Source organism: Helianthus annuus, chromosome 1 (assembly GCF_002127325.2).
Source record: "Helianthus annuus cultivar XRQ/B chromosome 1, HanXRQr2.0-SUNRISE, whole genome shotgun sequence".
Lineage (NCBI taxonomy): Eukaryota > Viridiplantae > Streptophyta > Magnoliopsida > Asterales > Asteraceae > Helianthus > Helianthus annuus.
The window spans coordinates 60320120-60336361 of NC_035433.2; the positions used below are offsets into that span (position 1 = coordinate 60320120).

General features: G+C 32.0%; 1 pseudogene; it reads left to right on the forward strand.

Moving 5' to 3' along the window:
• The first annotated feature begins 5477 nt into the window (after positions 1–5477).
• Positions 5478–15242, forward strand: LOC110891511 (annotated as a pseudogene).
• The last annotated feature ends 1000 nt before the right edge of the window (positions 15243–16242 follow it).

Below are 16242 nucleotides of genomic sequence, written 5' to 3' on the forward strand. Positions count from 1 at the left end.
TTTATATTTGTTTAACAAATTTTTTTAATATTAATTAATAACAAATATTTAGATATCACTTCTTTTTATCCTTGTCTTTATCTAAAATTTATAAATAATTCAATTTTGCAATTTAGACCATTTGTTTTTGCAATTTAATCCTAACTCTTTTTATCTTCAATTTTGGTCCACCATACTTTTCATCTTTCCCAAGTTTTTCGTTTCGTTCTAAATTTTGTGAGTTAACGCACCGCAACGTGCGTGTGGGGTTCAACATTTTTTCGTTTAACTTTTCCCGTTTGACTAGCCCGTTGCGTCACATCTATTTTTCTGCGTTTGACAAGTTCGTTCAACACGTTTCGGTCTAATTTCTCAGCAACGAGCGTGCGTGATTCAAAGATTTTATGTCTGTTTTTCGCTCTGCGTTATTTTTTTCTCGTTTTTATTTATTTTGTTTTTACGAGCTTTTCCGTTGTTGGTGGTCGCTGACAATGGTATAGTATTGCTACTACTTAACATAGTTTTATAACAACCGCTGTAACGAAAGAGCTTAATACTAGTTATGATAATACAAGAATTATAATAATAACAATGTTAACATTTTGAAAAAATAATTAAATTCGAATGATTTCGACAACTTTTGTAAATAAAAATAGAAGAAAAATGTTCTCCATACTTTCAATACCTTGAAAGAATGATCGTCACAAAGTTGAAATAATTGAGATAAAGGAAGTTTATATTCACTTGTCTTCTGCTTTTGAAAAGCATGTTACTGGAAATAAATAATTACAAACAATAATTTAAAATACATGTAAAGTAAGATACTTGATATATTGAGCATAAGCATATTTAAGTACGCACATTAAACAATTGGTAAAATATTTGTATTATGTTACGTCTCCATTTAAGCACTACCGAACATGTATGTAGCAAAGTTTGATATGAAAATTAAAGAAGTAACTAGAATTAAGCTTTCTCGCGTTACGGTTGGGTGTAAAACTATGCCAAATAGCACTAATGTCACACCACCGTCGGCGACTATCAACATTGAGTCGATCCAGGGCCAGCATGTTGCGACAAACTTATCAAACGAAAATTATAAACGTAAAAGCATTGAATCACACATGCACGTTGCGTCGTATTAACTCGCAGAATTTTGATCGATGAAAAAAACGTTAAACCACACACGCACGTTGCGTCGTGTTAAATCGCAAAATTTATAAGGAAATGTAAAACAAAATTTGCGAAAGATAAAAAATATAGGGGACCAAAGTTGAAGGTAAAAATATTTTTGAGGTTAAATTGAAAATAATGAAAAGTTTTGAGTTAAAAGTGAAAAAAAAGTTAATTTCGGTTAAAACTGCAAAATATAAAAAGGTTTTGAGTTAAAACTAAAAAATCTTTTTTTTTTTTAAACTCTTCAAAGCATGAGGTATCACATCCTATGCACAAAATTGTAAATAATTTGTGGAATGTAAATGTAAATTGAAATATTTGTACATTTTACTTTAAATATTATATATAAGAACGGTTTGATATTTACCTCCACTATGTGTCTTTAATTAAACGAGTTTTTGTACACACGCGTTGTGGTGAGACCGTTAACCAAACAAAACATAGACGTACAAATGTTGAACCATGCACATGTGTTACAGAATGTTAAATCGTCAAATTTAGATCAATACGTAAAACAATATCGTAAAAAAAATAACCAAATCAACACTGTTATGGTAATTGTACTGAAAGAGAAGGAAAAAAAAAAAGAATTTTAGAAAGCTTTTCTTCACATTCATGTTTCAATGCATCAGGACATCAAAATTTCTTAGCATACAAAACTAAGCAAATCATTCTTAGTAAGGGGCTATTTGGCAACATCTGAATGGTTAAGTGCTGAACCAGTAAGAGGTCTGAACCATTAAGAGCCTGTATAATTCTTAACTGTTCAAAGGCAAATGTGTGACCAATTTAGATTAGGGTCTTAACCATTCAGACTCTGTATGATGCTTAACCATTTAGAGGCAAATGTATGAACCATTCAGACATTTACTCGTTAAACAAACAGTCAGAAGCATTAAGTGTTGAACCAGTAAGAGGTCTGAACCATTAAGAGCCTTATTAAGAGGTAAACAAACAGCCCCTAAGAGTTCATTACGATAAATAATACATACTCCAATACATGTCAAATTTAGCTTATGTTACAATCTTCATTATCCACTTTATTCAAAACCCTTGCATCTTCGATAGTGGCCGTCACCATACGTCCCTCATTGGATTACTAAGCGGCCAGCGCCACCACACGAATACACCACCGTCGTGGCCTGAGAATAGGAAAAATCACAACGGGAAATTGGCCTTCTCTCCTCTCCGAGTTCTCTGCTACCCACACAACCAAGCCATCGTTGCCACACCACCTCGCCACCGTCGTGGTCTGAGATTTGGAATCGCCGCCGCGCCATTGTCCTTGCCATCTTCGTTGACTCGTTGCAACTACCCCATTATCATCGTTGACACCTCATTGTCTACGGTGTTATCAGCACACACATGTATTGAGAGATAGGGGATGAGTGTGTGATGACCAATTAAAACCAAGAAAACTTGAGATAATGGAGTGACAACCAATCAGATTCATGGAAAATTGAACAGTAAAACTCTAAGGAGGCCAAAACTTGAAAATTAACATAGGGAAAATTAGCACCGTTTGGTGGTTAAGTCTAAAATAATGTATTAAAATTAGTAGTTTTTTTAATAATTTTTTTACACCTAAATACTACTTAGCTAGCATTTCAAGCCGTTTGGTATACTTTAACTCATCTTAACTCAATCTAACCTAAGTGATACATCAATCTTTCTTCCCTATTTCATTTTGCCTCACTCCAAATAAATGATTTAATCCCGTTAACTTCATCTAACCCTATTTTTAGTGGGTTTATCGTATAAAAAAGAAAAGAATAATTAATTCAGTCTCTTAACATCTGGTTAAAAGAAGAATTAATCCAGTCTGTTAACATCCGGTTAATATATTAACATATACCTCCTTTAATGCCCTTTAATACAATAAGAGGGTCGTTTGCAATGTCAGTTAACATGTCATGTTAGTATTAAGACTACAGATGTTAAAATACACCATACATATGACGGAATATAGAATAATATAGAAGCGATAAACCCGACAAATACGTGGGAGAAGAATAAGGAATCCTAAAATAGGGTTACATTCTGTTTTATAAGATGTGGCGCTTCGAATATATATAAGAAACTAGCTATAATATCTACATAAGCGATTGAAAAGTCAAGATAATTGAATACTAGCTAGTATTTGTTTTAGTAGATTCATGAATATTTAGATGAAAAATACTCTCCAATATGATGATATAAATAAGAGACGCATCAAATGAAATTTGTGATAAAAAGTTACTGTAACAAAAATCATAAAGTATTAAAATGAACTAATTAGAAAAACAAAACAAACGCTATATGATATACATATTACATATACTCTTATTCTTAAAGACTAAACAGATGTTTAAAACAAAAATCACAATACATGGTACGACCATAAGTCCATAACTGTTTTTTTTTTTTCTTAAATTTATGAATGTAACTAGAGGGGGGTTTATTATCCTTTTAATAATAAAAAATTATATGAATTATCCTCGTGTTATTATATGTAACCTTAAGTGTGGGGTTCATTGGGGAACACCAAAAAAGTGGGGAACAGGAGAACACCCTTGGATTAAGTTAATCAAGGGCTGAGATTATAGATCAAATTTTTTAAGTCTAAAAAACGCAGAGGGGCATTATTGTCATTTTGAAAAGTTTCAATTAGGTCGTTCACATCTCCTCCACCGTCCTTTCCCCTCTGCCTTCCCCACCGCCGCCGCCACCGCCACCACCTCTCGCCGCCGTCCGTCCTTCACGTTTTCTGCTCAAATACACATGCTGTGTGTATTTAAAACCTGATCTGCACCACAGAAATCACGATCTGTATAGCCATAACAATTACACAACGAAGGATTATGCTCTTTGTGAATGTCGCCTGTGAATCGGTGAGGTTCATTCTACACTTGATCTTTCTCGTTCTAGTTTTTATATTGATTTCAAATTACCTTATCTGGATTTTGTAGTTTATAACGAATTCATCATAATTCTGATTGAATATTCATTGAGTTTTCTAGTTAATAAGCATTCATAGTTGTTTTACGTGAATTGCCAATTTGTTTTATGTAAAAACTTTTTTTAACATGTTAAATTTTCTCAAAATGAGTTTTAGTGATGCGGATTCTATATCTTACTTTGTCTTATGTAAAAACTTTTTTTTAACATGTTAAATTTTGTCAAATGAATTTTAGGTCTTGATTTCGTGTTGTGTTTAGGTCTAATTGTTTGAGATGATTTGAGTTTGAGGTAATTTCGCATCATGTGCATACGCCTGCCAAGTGTTTGATAAATTGCCTTAATGAACAGGTTTAGCAATTAAACTTTAATTAATTGTTCTTGGCTACTTGTTGGTTAAAGTGCTTCATAATGTTGTTTATATTTACTGATTCTCACATGATCGTAATACTCTATATAGACCTATAGGTATGTGATCACAGACTGCATTCATGTCACATGTTTTAATGCTTGTTCTACATTTGTCATGTCACGTGTTTTATACGTGTTCAATAGTTAGTGTAATAGATCGTAATACTATATATAAAACTTGGTCACTTGTTTATCTTCTTACCAGATTACATGTGCATTTGGCTTGTATATTTGGTGTGCTGGTGCTGATCCAGCAGATGCAGGGGTTTTCAAGTCCAGAAAGTATTGTATAACCCCCAACAGCCAAACAAATGCTAGAAAAGAAGGGTCAAACCATGGTGGAGAATCTCTAACTAAAGACGCGAATGATGAGAGGTCTAAAACCGTAAATGCCACGTTGTCACCGTCTTGTTTAATGGTAGTTTTGTGTCTGATTCCTCCTGCTCTCACGTGTCATTGTTTGAGTTCAGAAGAGGAGTCTTCTCAACACCAAACAAGTGAAGATGGCATATTTTTCTGCAGTTTGTGCGAGGTTGAGGTGCGTTTGACTTTTGAGGTCAAACTATCATTTTCTGACTTCAAACTTGATGTGATGTCTTGGAAATTTGAAATTAATTGAATTAGTACAAATAAATTTGTTATATAATGCTTGGTTTTACAAGCAGGCTAGTCCTATTTTGATATTCAGAGGTCAAAACTTTGACCTGTAAAGTCAAAGTAAGAAAATAAATCATAACAATTGAACATTAGGTTTGGCTTTCTTGTAGGCTTTCAAGTACAGCAAGCACTGCAGAGTATGTGACAAACGTGTCGATCAATTTGATCATCATTGCAGGGTATATCGTTGAAATAATGTGAATACTTATTTGACTTCTTGTTGAGCGTTGACCAATTAAAAACCTAACGTCTCAACTTTCTTGTAGTGGCTCAATAACTGTGTTGGGAAGAAAAACTATAAAAAGTTCTTCACACGTATGGTCTCTGCTCTTCTCCTGGTATGGTCCAACCTGTAAGATATATTGTTGTATTGACATTTAGTTAATACCATCTTGCAATGAAAGAAGCTCCAGGAGTCACTGCATGGTTTGTTTGTTTGTTTGAATCTCTTGTTGCTTGCTTTTCAAGTTTTAATTATGAAAAATGACTTAAATGAAATTTGTGTGCAGATAACTCTTGACGTCCCAACTGTCGGAGGACGGCTAATGCTTGTCGATATGGCTGGGTCTGAAAATATCGAACAGGCTGGTCAAATTGGATTCGAAGCCAAAATGCAGGTAGTCAGCTACAAAATTTCCATAACTTCAATCTTCTATGAAAGACCCGTGTTGTATTAATTATTTTGAATTTGCAGACAGCAAAGATTAATCAGGGCAATACGGCATTGAAGAGAGTGGTGGAGTCGAATGCCAACGGTGATTCTCACGTGCCGTTCAGAGATAGCAAGTTAACCATGTTTTTGCAGGTAGATTAGATCATTGGATCATCCATCTCTCTATATTATGTATGATTATGCTAGATGGGGTGACTAAATGCTATTTTTCAACAGGATTCGTTCGAAGACGACAAGTCAAAGATTCTTATGATATTATGTGCAAGCCCGGATCCAAAGGAAATGCATAAGACAATATCGACGTTGGAATACGGTGCAAAAGCCAAATGCATTGTGCGTGGGCCTCATACGCCAATCAAGGGAGACGATTCGTCTTCGTCAGATGTGATGTTGGGTTCGAGAATCGCGGCTATGGATCAGTTCATTAGCAAGCTGCAAATGGAGAATAAGATACGTGAGAAGGAGAAGAATGAAGCGCATAAACAGCTTCAGAAAAAAGAAGAAGAAATCACAAGTCTGAGGGCGAAACTTGCAGAGGCAGAAGGGAAAAAGAGCGAGGAGGAGATTAACATCAAGGTTAACGACATGTTGAAGCGGGAATTAGAGAAAAGATAGAAGAGTGTCAGAAAATGGCTGACCGCGTCGTCGAGATGGAGCGGAAGAAGATGGAACGGAAAATCATTCAACAGCAGGAAGAACTCGAAACGCTCAGGCGACGTTTAGAAGAGATCGAATTTGAACTGACTCATTCCCGAGAGGGAAAACAAAACGAAAACGAAAGCAGAAATCTTTCGTTGTCGTTTTCTTTGGAAGGAAACGGTTTCGCTAAGAAACTGATTGACATGTATGCTGACGAGGATCCGGGGATGGAGAAGTCGATGGATCTGGACAAGTCACTCGATATGGAGATTGGTAGTAAACGAGAGTACCAAAAAGCTGCTAATAACAGCATACAGGCGATTCTCGGGTATCCGTATATAGAGAATGATGAGGATGTTTACGTCCCCGGTTCAACGGGTAAATCGTATTTGAGCACTGTGTTTGAGGAGGATGAGGAAGAAGTAGAAGAAGTGCAGAAAGATGTTATCGAGGAGAAGCTGGTGTGTGTCATGAATCCTCCACCCGTCTCAGCTTTTAAGTTCGATATTGACTCATTATCAACCGCAGCAGGATCTGAGTCGGAGTGCGTTGACCCGGATACCGCCTCGTCTAGGCAGTTACGTATCCAAAATACATTTACTCTTTGTGGAAACTACCGGGAGCTTTCTCAACAGCACACTCCGTTAACCGCCACAAACAAGAGTACTGAAAACTGCAGTGATTCAAAGGAAACGAAGCAGAAGACGATGAAACAAGTTGTGTGTGATTCAAAGGAAAAATGCAGCCCCTTGAGAAACAGTAATGATGTGGTGGAAGTGGCGGTATGTTTACACAGCTACTAATTTTATTTTTATTTTTGAGTTTATCATTGACGTGTTACTATATGTATGTATGTATGGATTGTAGGATCTATCAGGAGGAAACAAGCTCCCGTTCACTTCATTGGAAAACAAGGTCGCAATGGAGAAGAAGCTCCCATTCACTTCACTCAGCGAAAACAAACTTCCATCACTTTCTGCTGTTTCGTTTGACTAGATGTCGGTAGTATTTTCATCTATGTAGCACGGGGACTCCATTTATGTGGCCGTACCCGTCTCGGGTACTTGTCGGGGACGGAAACACCATGGGTACTCGTCGGGGACGTTTCCTAAACGTTTCCAATGTTGGGGACGTATCTGGCAGAAGTATCCAACCCGTTTCCATTTATTTATAGGGTTTTTACCCATTCAAATTCCACAACCGGCCATTAAATAAATAGACCTATCATATTCGGCTTCTCTAATCTCTAAACTCTCAAGTCTCATCAGCTCTAACTCTCTATCGATTGCCGATCTCTCACTAGATGAAGCGGAATTTGGAAATGATATGATTATTGATAATTAATTACCTTTGGAAGATGTAGTATTTTTGGAATTTGTTTAATGTATTTTTATTTTTTTATATTTTTTATTGCCGTACCCGTATCTTGGAATTTTGAGTTTTGCCGTTCCTCGTTCCCGTATCGTCCCCGTACCCCGATCCCGTACCCGTTCCAGTGCTACTTAGATTTTCATTTTGGAGTACATAAAATCAATGTACTCTTGAACTCCTATCAGATGTGAACTGTATTTTCTTTTCATGTGCAGAGTTTATTTTTCGTTGATATCTATCTATCAATCATTATCATATCGCACAAATATTTATGTATTGTTATTGATGCTTGCTTTGCTCGCATCCCTGAGTGATCCTTCTGTATTAGAAGGTTTCTCGCCACTTAGGATTTGGCCTAGTTATCAAGAGGTGTAATTTAGGTGAGAAAAATCTTAGCTGTTTAGAAATTTTAGCTGAAGATGTTAGCTATAGTTTGGTCAGGTCAGGTGTTTCATATAAACAGCATTTAATTTGTTGTGCAATTGGTTTTACAAAACTTTTAGCTTAAAGATGGTTCATTAGCAGCCTCATGTCATTAAGAAGCTATATTGTGTTCACTCAATAAGTTCACAATCAAGATTCGTTATGTATGTATTTTGTTTACAGTATGATGTGGTCCCACCTGAGACCAGCTCCGTTAGCTCACTAGGGAAAAAGACACTTGATGACCCCATCAAGAAAAAGAATTCCGCAGCTGTGAAGATCAACCCATGGACCTTGGCCGGTTTAAACGCAGAAGACGTCTCAAGAGCCGCAGCAGAGGTAAATCTTTTTGATTATAGCCGGTGCAAGTGCCTATGCTCGAGTATATGATTATGCTCGCATGCGCAAGGTAAATCTTTTTGTTTTAATGTAAAATGTCTGTTCTAGCTTCAACATAGCACAGTTCGTTAGGAATTTAATCATGGCCAACATAGTTCTTCTCATCTATAATATGTTATGCTTCGGTGTTGGCACATATATGTTTGGGTTTTCAAGCATAGCATCTCAGTTTCCTTTTTTCCTCACTTTTCACAGGTTTGTGACAAACAAAAAGCTATTATATTAGCTGACATGGCACATATCAGTCGGTTGGTTGCTGCTGGTGTTGTACCGTCACCTTTTGAATATGCAGATGTTTTGACAACCACAACACACAAGTCACTGCATGGGCCACGTGGAGCAATGATCTTTTTCAGGAAAGGACTAAAAGAGATCAACAAGAAAAACAAAGAAGTTTGTCTTTTATAGTTAATATGAACAAACAAAAGCTTTATCAATGTTTTTGATTCATGAATTGGAATTGTAGTACGATATGAAAAGGAAGAATCACCTTGTGATTTCGAAATGTGGCTTTTATAAGATCAGATTTGATGTATAGTTAGTGGTGGCCTGACTGATTGATGGTGGTAAAATCTTTAAACTTCAAGTCAATTCATGACAATAGATGCTTTAAAGTTTAAACGATGATTTATTATCACTTTAGATGTTAATAGCTAGGCCACCGCCAAAAAGGGTGTCCGGAGTTGTTGATCAGACAACGGGTCTGTTGGATTACGTTGAGAAAAACCGTAGGAAAGCAGTTTATACTCCAGAATTAAGATACGTATGTATTGCAGGCAGGTATAGTTTACATTCTGTGATAATCTTTTTTGTCGATGATTTTGAGGGTATTCTAGACATTTCAGTAGTTTTCGTTTCCGATTTGAGCTGCTTGCAGGTACATCTATGGCAGTCGTTTGTTTGGTAACTCAAATCTTGCAACAACTATTCCAGTTTCCGTAGAGCAAACTGTTCTTGATGCTAGTATTACAAGTGAGTCAGGCACTTTGATCTCAATTGGTGCTACATTTCGCACCCGTTTCGTTGGCCAGGGATATAAACAGGTAACGTCGGTCCCAACTTCTTATAGGCAAATCTAGCGAGTAGTGATTACAAATTGGGCTGGTCAGACGGGTCGGGTCATGTCAACCCCAAACACTTTGTCTTTATAGTTATCATTATGAATAAATAGCGCTTAATATAAAAACATTTGTACGCATTGAACTGGTTTGAGTTAAAATATAACTCTTAGTTGATCCATGAATTGAAAAACGAGTCGAAATTGCCATATGTTATCTTATTATGTGCCATCTGTTATCTTATTTAACATGTTAAAAATTAATTTTCTAAAAAAAAAAGTTTTGGAATAAATACATCTAGAAGCCTTTTTAATAAAAAAAAATCAAAAATAAAAAATTTCTTAAAAACAGTTGATAAAAGGTAAAAAAATTAAAAATTGAGAACCATATATTTAACATGTTAAATATATTATAAAAAATAGATTTAACATGTTACTTGAACCAACAAACGGTAAAAAAAAGTTAAAAACCAAGGAACAATATATTTAGCATTTTAAATATTTAACATGTTAAATATATTGTTTTTTTTTCTTCACAAAATGCATAAAACACTTAAATAAACGGTAAAAAAAATTAAAAACCAAGGAACAATGTATTTAGCATTTTAAATATTTTATAAAAATTTAATTTAACATGTTAAAATATATTCTAAAAATATATTTTATAAAAATATAATTTAACATGTTAAAATATATTCTAAAAAAAATTTAATTTAACATGTTAAAATATTTTATAAAAATTTAATTTAACATGCTAAAATATTTCTAAAAAAAGTTTTTGAATAAATACATCTAGTAGCCTTTTTAATAAAAAAAAATTCAAAACTAAAAAATTTTTAAATTTTTTTTTATAAAAATTTAATTTAACATGTTAAAATATTTTATAAATATTTAATTTAACATGTTAAAATATATTCTAAAAAATGTTTTGGAATAAATACATCTAGAAGCCGTTTTAATAAAATAAATTCAAAAATAAAAAATTTCTTAAAAACAGTTAATAAAAGGTAAAAAAATTACAAATTGAGAACCATATATTTAACATGTTAAATATATTATAAAAATAGATTTAATGGTAAAAAAAAGTTAAAAACCAAGGAACAATGTATTTAGCATTTTAAATATTTAACATGTTAACTATATTGTTTTTTTTTTTTCACAAAATGCATAAAACACTTAAATAAACGGTAAAAAAAATTAAAAACCAAGGAAAACTGTACTAGCATTTTAAATATTTTATAAAAATTTAATTTAACATGTTAAAATATATTCTAAAAAAATTTAATTTAACATGTTAAAATATTTTATAAAAAATTAATTTAAGATGTTAAAATATATTCTAAAAAAGTTTTTGGAATAAATACATCTAGAAGCCTTTTTAATAAAAAAAATTCAAAAATAAAAAATTCCTAAATTTTTTTTTATAAAAATGTAATTTAACATGTCAAAATATTTTATAAAAATTTAATTTAACATGTTAAAATATATTCTAAAAAATGTTTTGGAATAAATACATCTAGAAGCATTTTTAAAAAAAAAATTCAAAAATAAAAAATTTCTTAAAAACAGTTAATAAAAGGTAAAAAAAATTACAAATTGAGAACCATATATTTAACATGTTAAATATATTATAAAAAGTAGATTTAACGGTAAAACAATTAAAAACCAAGGAACATTGTATTTAGCATTTTAAATATTTAACATGTTATATATATTGTTTTTTTTTTCACAAAATGCATAAAACACTTAAATAAACGGTAAAAAAATTAAAAACCAAGGAACAAGGTATTTAGCATTTTAAATATTTTATAAAAATTTAATTTAACACGTTAAAATATATTCTAAAAAATATTTTATAAAAATTTAATTTAACATGTTAAAATATATTCTAAAAAAAGTTTTGGAATAAATACATATCTAGAAGCCTTTTTAATAAAAAAAATTCAAAAATAAATAATTTCTAAAATTTTTTTTATAAAAATTTAATTTAACATGTTAAAATATTTTATAAAAAGTTAATTTAACATGTTAAAATATATTCTAAAAAAAGTTTTGGAATAAATACATCTAGAAGCCTTTTTAATAAAAAATTCAAAAATAAAAAATTTCTTAAAAGCAGTTAATAAAAGGTAAAAAAAATTACAAATTGAGAACCATATATTTAACATGTTAAATATAATATAAAAAATAGATTTAACGGTAAAAAAAATTAAAAACTAAGGAACAATGTATTTAGCATTTTAAATATTTAACATGTTAAATATGTTGTTTTTTTTTTCACAAAATGCATAAAACACTTAAATAAACGGTAAAAAAAATTAAAAATCAAGGAACAATGTATTTAGCATTTTAAATATTTTATAAAAATTTAATTTAACATGTTAAAATATATTCTAAAAAATTTAACTTAACATGTTAAAGTATTTTATAAAAATTTAATTTAACATGGTAAAATATATTCTAAAAAAATTAATTTAACATGCTAAAATATTTTAGAAAAATTTAATTTACCATGTTAAAATATATTATAAAAAAAGTGTTGGAATAAATATATGTGGTAGCCTTTTTAATAAAAAAAAATTCAAAAATAAAAAATTTAATTTAACATGTTTTTAAAATTTAATTTTAAAAACAGTTGATAAAAGGTAAAAAAAATTACAAATTGAGAACCATATATTTAACATGTTAATTATATTATAAAAAATAGATTTAACATTTTACTTGAAGCAAATAAACGGTAAAAAAAAACCAAGGAACAATGTATTTAGCAATTTAAATATTTAACATGTTAAATATATTGTTTTTTTCAAAAAAATGCATAAAACACTTAAATGAACGGTAAAAAAATTAAAAACCAAGGAACAATCAATGTATTTAGCATTTTAAATATTTTATAAAATTTAATTTAACATGTTAAAAATTCTAAAAATGCTTAAAAACACACTAACATAAAAGGTAAAAAAATAACAAAACCGAGGAACCATGTTAAATATATAATAAAAATTCAATTTAACATGTTAAAAATTAATTTTTTCAATATCACTTTTTGGTCTTTTGCATATAAATCTATCTAGAAGCCTTTTTAATTAAAAAATTCAAAAAATGCTCAACAGCCAGTTAATAAAAAATTTACAAACTGGGGAACCATGTATTTAACATATTAAATAAATTACAAAAATAAATTTAACATGTTAAAAATCATTTTTTCAAAAAACGTTTTGGAGCTTTTACATATAATACATCTAGAAGCCTTTTTATTAAAAAAAAGAACGTCAAAAGCTTATAAAATTAAAAAAACAATTAAATAAAACGTAAAAAATTACAAAACCAGGGAACCATGTATTTAATATATGAAATATATTATAAAAATTTAATTTTACATGTTAACAATTAATTTTTTTTCAAAAAGAAAATTCAAAGTTTTTGCATATAAATATATCTAGAAGCCCTTTTAATTAAAAAAAATCAAAAAATGCTTAAAAACACAATAACATAAAAGGTAAAAAAATTACAAAAATGATTTTTTTAGTACAATGGCTTCTACATATCTTTATATACAAAAGCTCCGAATTTTTAAATAAAAAACAGTTTATTTGAAGTAGAGGTAGAAACGAAAACAAAACAAAAGGCGGCCCAAGAAGCTCAAGCCACCAGTTGGGGTGTAAACGAGCCGGGCCAAGGCCGAACTCGACTGAGCTCGAACTCGACTGAGCTCGAGTTCGGCTCGTCATGTTTTTATGAATCTCGAGCTCGGCTCGGTTCGAGCCTACTTATTTGAGCTCGAGCTCGGCTCGCGAGTAAAATCCAAAGCTCGAGCTCGGATCAAGCTATTTTGGGAACAGCATCAAAGTTAAAAGTTCGGCTCGCCAATGTGATCATCACTATTATTATTATTATATTGTATATAAAAAATAAAATGGTGCTTGGGCTCGTTTAGGCGCACGAGCCTAAACGAGCTTTGTATTTCAGGCTCGGGCTCGCTAAAGCTCGGCCTTTTCGAGCTTTTAACCAAGCCGATATCAAGTAGCTCTCAAGCTTCTGAGCAACTTGCCTGTTACGTTCGGTCTAGAACAAAGCACTTCAGTTGATATATGCACCATTTAAAAGCACTCTTTTCGGTTCAATCCAGGTGTCATATCCTAGTTCCTGAAATCAGATTTGGTTGATGATATATGCACCCTTTAAAAAGGTTAGATTTTCATTTAATGCAGTTAATAAACGGTGTGATATGGAGTTGGATGAGACGGACCCAACCTTGTGGCTTAAGTTAAGAGGCAGCAACAGATGAGTATATCAAATAGTAGTTACCTTGTCATTAGTAGCAGCTCTCGTGATGTATTTTGAACCATGTTATGGGCAGTCAAATATATTAGTATACCTGGGGATATGTTCTCTAATTGGTTCACTAATGGTAGATTCATAATGTAATTCTTTTTTATTAAATGTACTTATGATTTTCAGTCGGGGTATCAATCGTGTCAGGTTGACAGGTTGAATCGCTATATCCAAACACAACCCATTACTTATTCATGTAACATGTACATCACTCGTTTAACCTTTATATCTTAAATATTGTCTCTTTTATTTAATAGTTTTATTAAAAACTAGGTTCAAGTTTTTAGATTTTTCAGAACATGTTTTAAATAGTTTACTACGAAAACCACATAATTCTTCGCATAGAAGATATACCATGAGTTTGACCAAACATGTTTTGAGCATTCGGGCAACGATTTTTGATATTTCGATTTCGATTGAAGATGATACGAATACGATTGAGTTTCCTATTCAAATTACTTTTAATCCCAACCACTATATCTACATATAAGCATCTATATTTCATGTTCGACTTCGATTTCGATTCAATGTGATTGAGTTCGATTGCTTTTCAAGTTTCGATTCGATTCGATTGATTACCACACACATAACATAAAGTAAACACGCACAATTAACACATAAAGCGCACACACACGTATAATAACAGTAAAGGTCGCATAATTCGAGCTTCGAGTTCGATGACGATTCGCTTAGCTTGATTACTGATTAATTGACTTTATCGCATTGTTACTTCCTGCTATTCAAGGTCGTTAAGCGGTTCGCATTGATTAAACATTCGGTTACTTCGATTTCTGATTAATAACACTTACTCCACATAATATAACTAAAATAAAAGCACGAAATAGACTACTTATAGTCAAAGAAGTCAACCTTGACTTGGACTTTGACTTTGACTTTGACATTCGAAAACACGGGGTGTTACACAGGGAACACCCTTGGATTAAGTTAATCAATGATTAAGATTAGATTAGATTTGTAAGGCTTAAAAAACACGGAGGGGCATATTTGGAATTTATGAAAAGTTTTAATTAGGTGACTGGAGGGTATTGCGTAGTTCGCCGGAGAACTCAACCCTCTGCCACACGACACCCACTGCTTCCGGCTTCCAATTCCGATCTCTTTCCGGCGGTTTCAGAGATGACCGGAGATGTTAATTCTGATTTCGATATTGTTCCGGTTGTTTGAAAGATGCTTAGATTTGTTAATTCTGATTCCGACATTGTTCAGGCGGTTTAAGAGATGATCAGATCTATTACTTTTGATTCCGATTTTGTTCCTCCGGTTTCAAAGGTGAACAGATCTATTAGTTTTTCCATTGTTCGTGCTTAAGATGATCAGGTCTGTTAATTCTATTCTTAGTGTGTGATTAACTGATTAGATTCATTCGTATGTTGGTGTACAGGTATTCACTGACGATGATCTTGATTTTAATTAGTTTTTTGAAGTGAATTTCGTGTTGTGGTTCACTGATCTGAAGTATTCTTGTTAGATCGGAAGTGAATTTTTAACATGTTAACTGATATTTTTATTCTCAACATAGACTAAAGTGGCTTTAAATGTTACTCAAGAACCTAACAGATCCTTGAAAGTTCAATTCACGCTACTTACAAAGTCTCATACATACATACAGGTGTATTATTTGCTCTTATGTGAATTTAGATTTCAACCTTTTAGTTTTAGTTTTGTTAAACTTGTTTATTAATTTGTTTTTTTAGTAGTTGTCATGTGAAACAATTATTTTAAACAATATTTTCTGTGCTGCAAATTTTCTAAGTGCTGTACAAAAAAAAAAAGTTACAGATGCTCTAATTGACTCCATCGAGTTCTTCATCTTCAATTGTGATGGCACGGATGGTTTTTATGTCGATTTCAGTTGTTGTAAAATACACGGAAGGGCATTTTAGGAATAAAAAATCAATGTTAACTCAAATCCACCGGTACTCTTTTCCGATTATCTTCCACCGCCTGAGGATAGTTCTGCGTTTTGACTCAGTAGGTAAGGTACATGACTCAGTAGATGCATATGATAACTACTTTGTACTAAAAAGGATGCATGTAGAGTTATTGATTCAGGTACGACTCGGATTCGGTTAGGTGATGTTATTCTTGTTCAGTAAATTTCTAATTTCCACTATTGTTTCTTCAATTTGATTAGGAGTTTTGTGACAATTAGTGATCTAAGTTT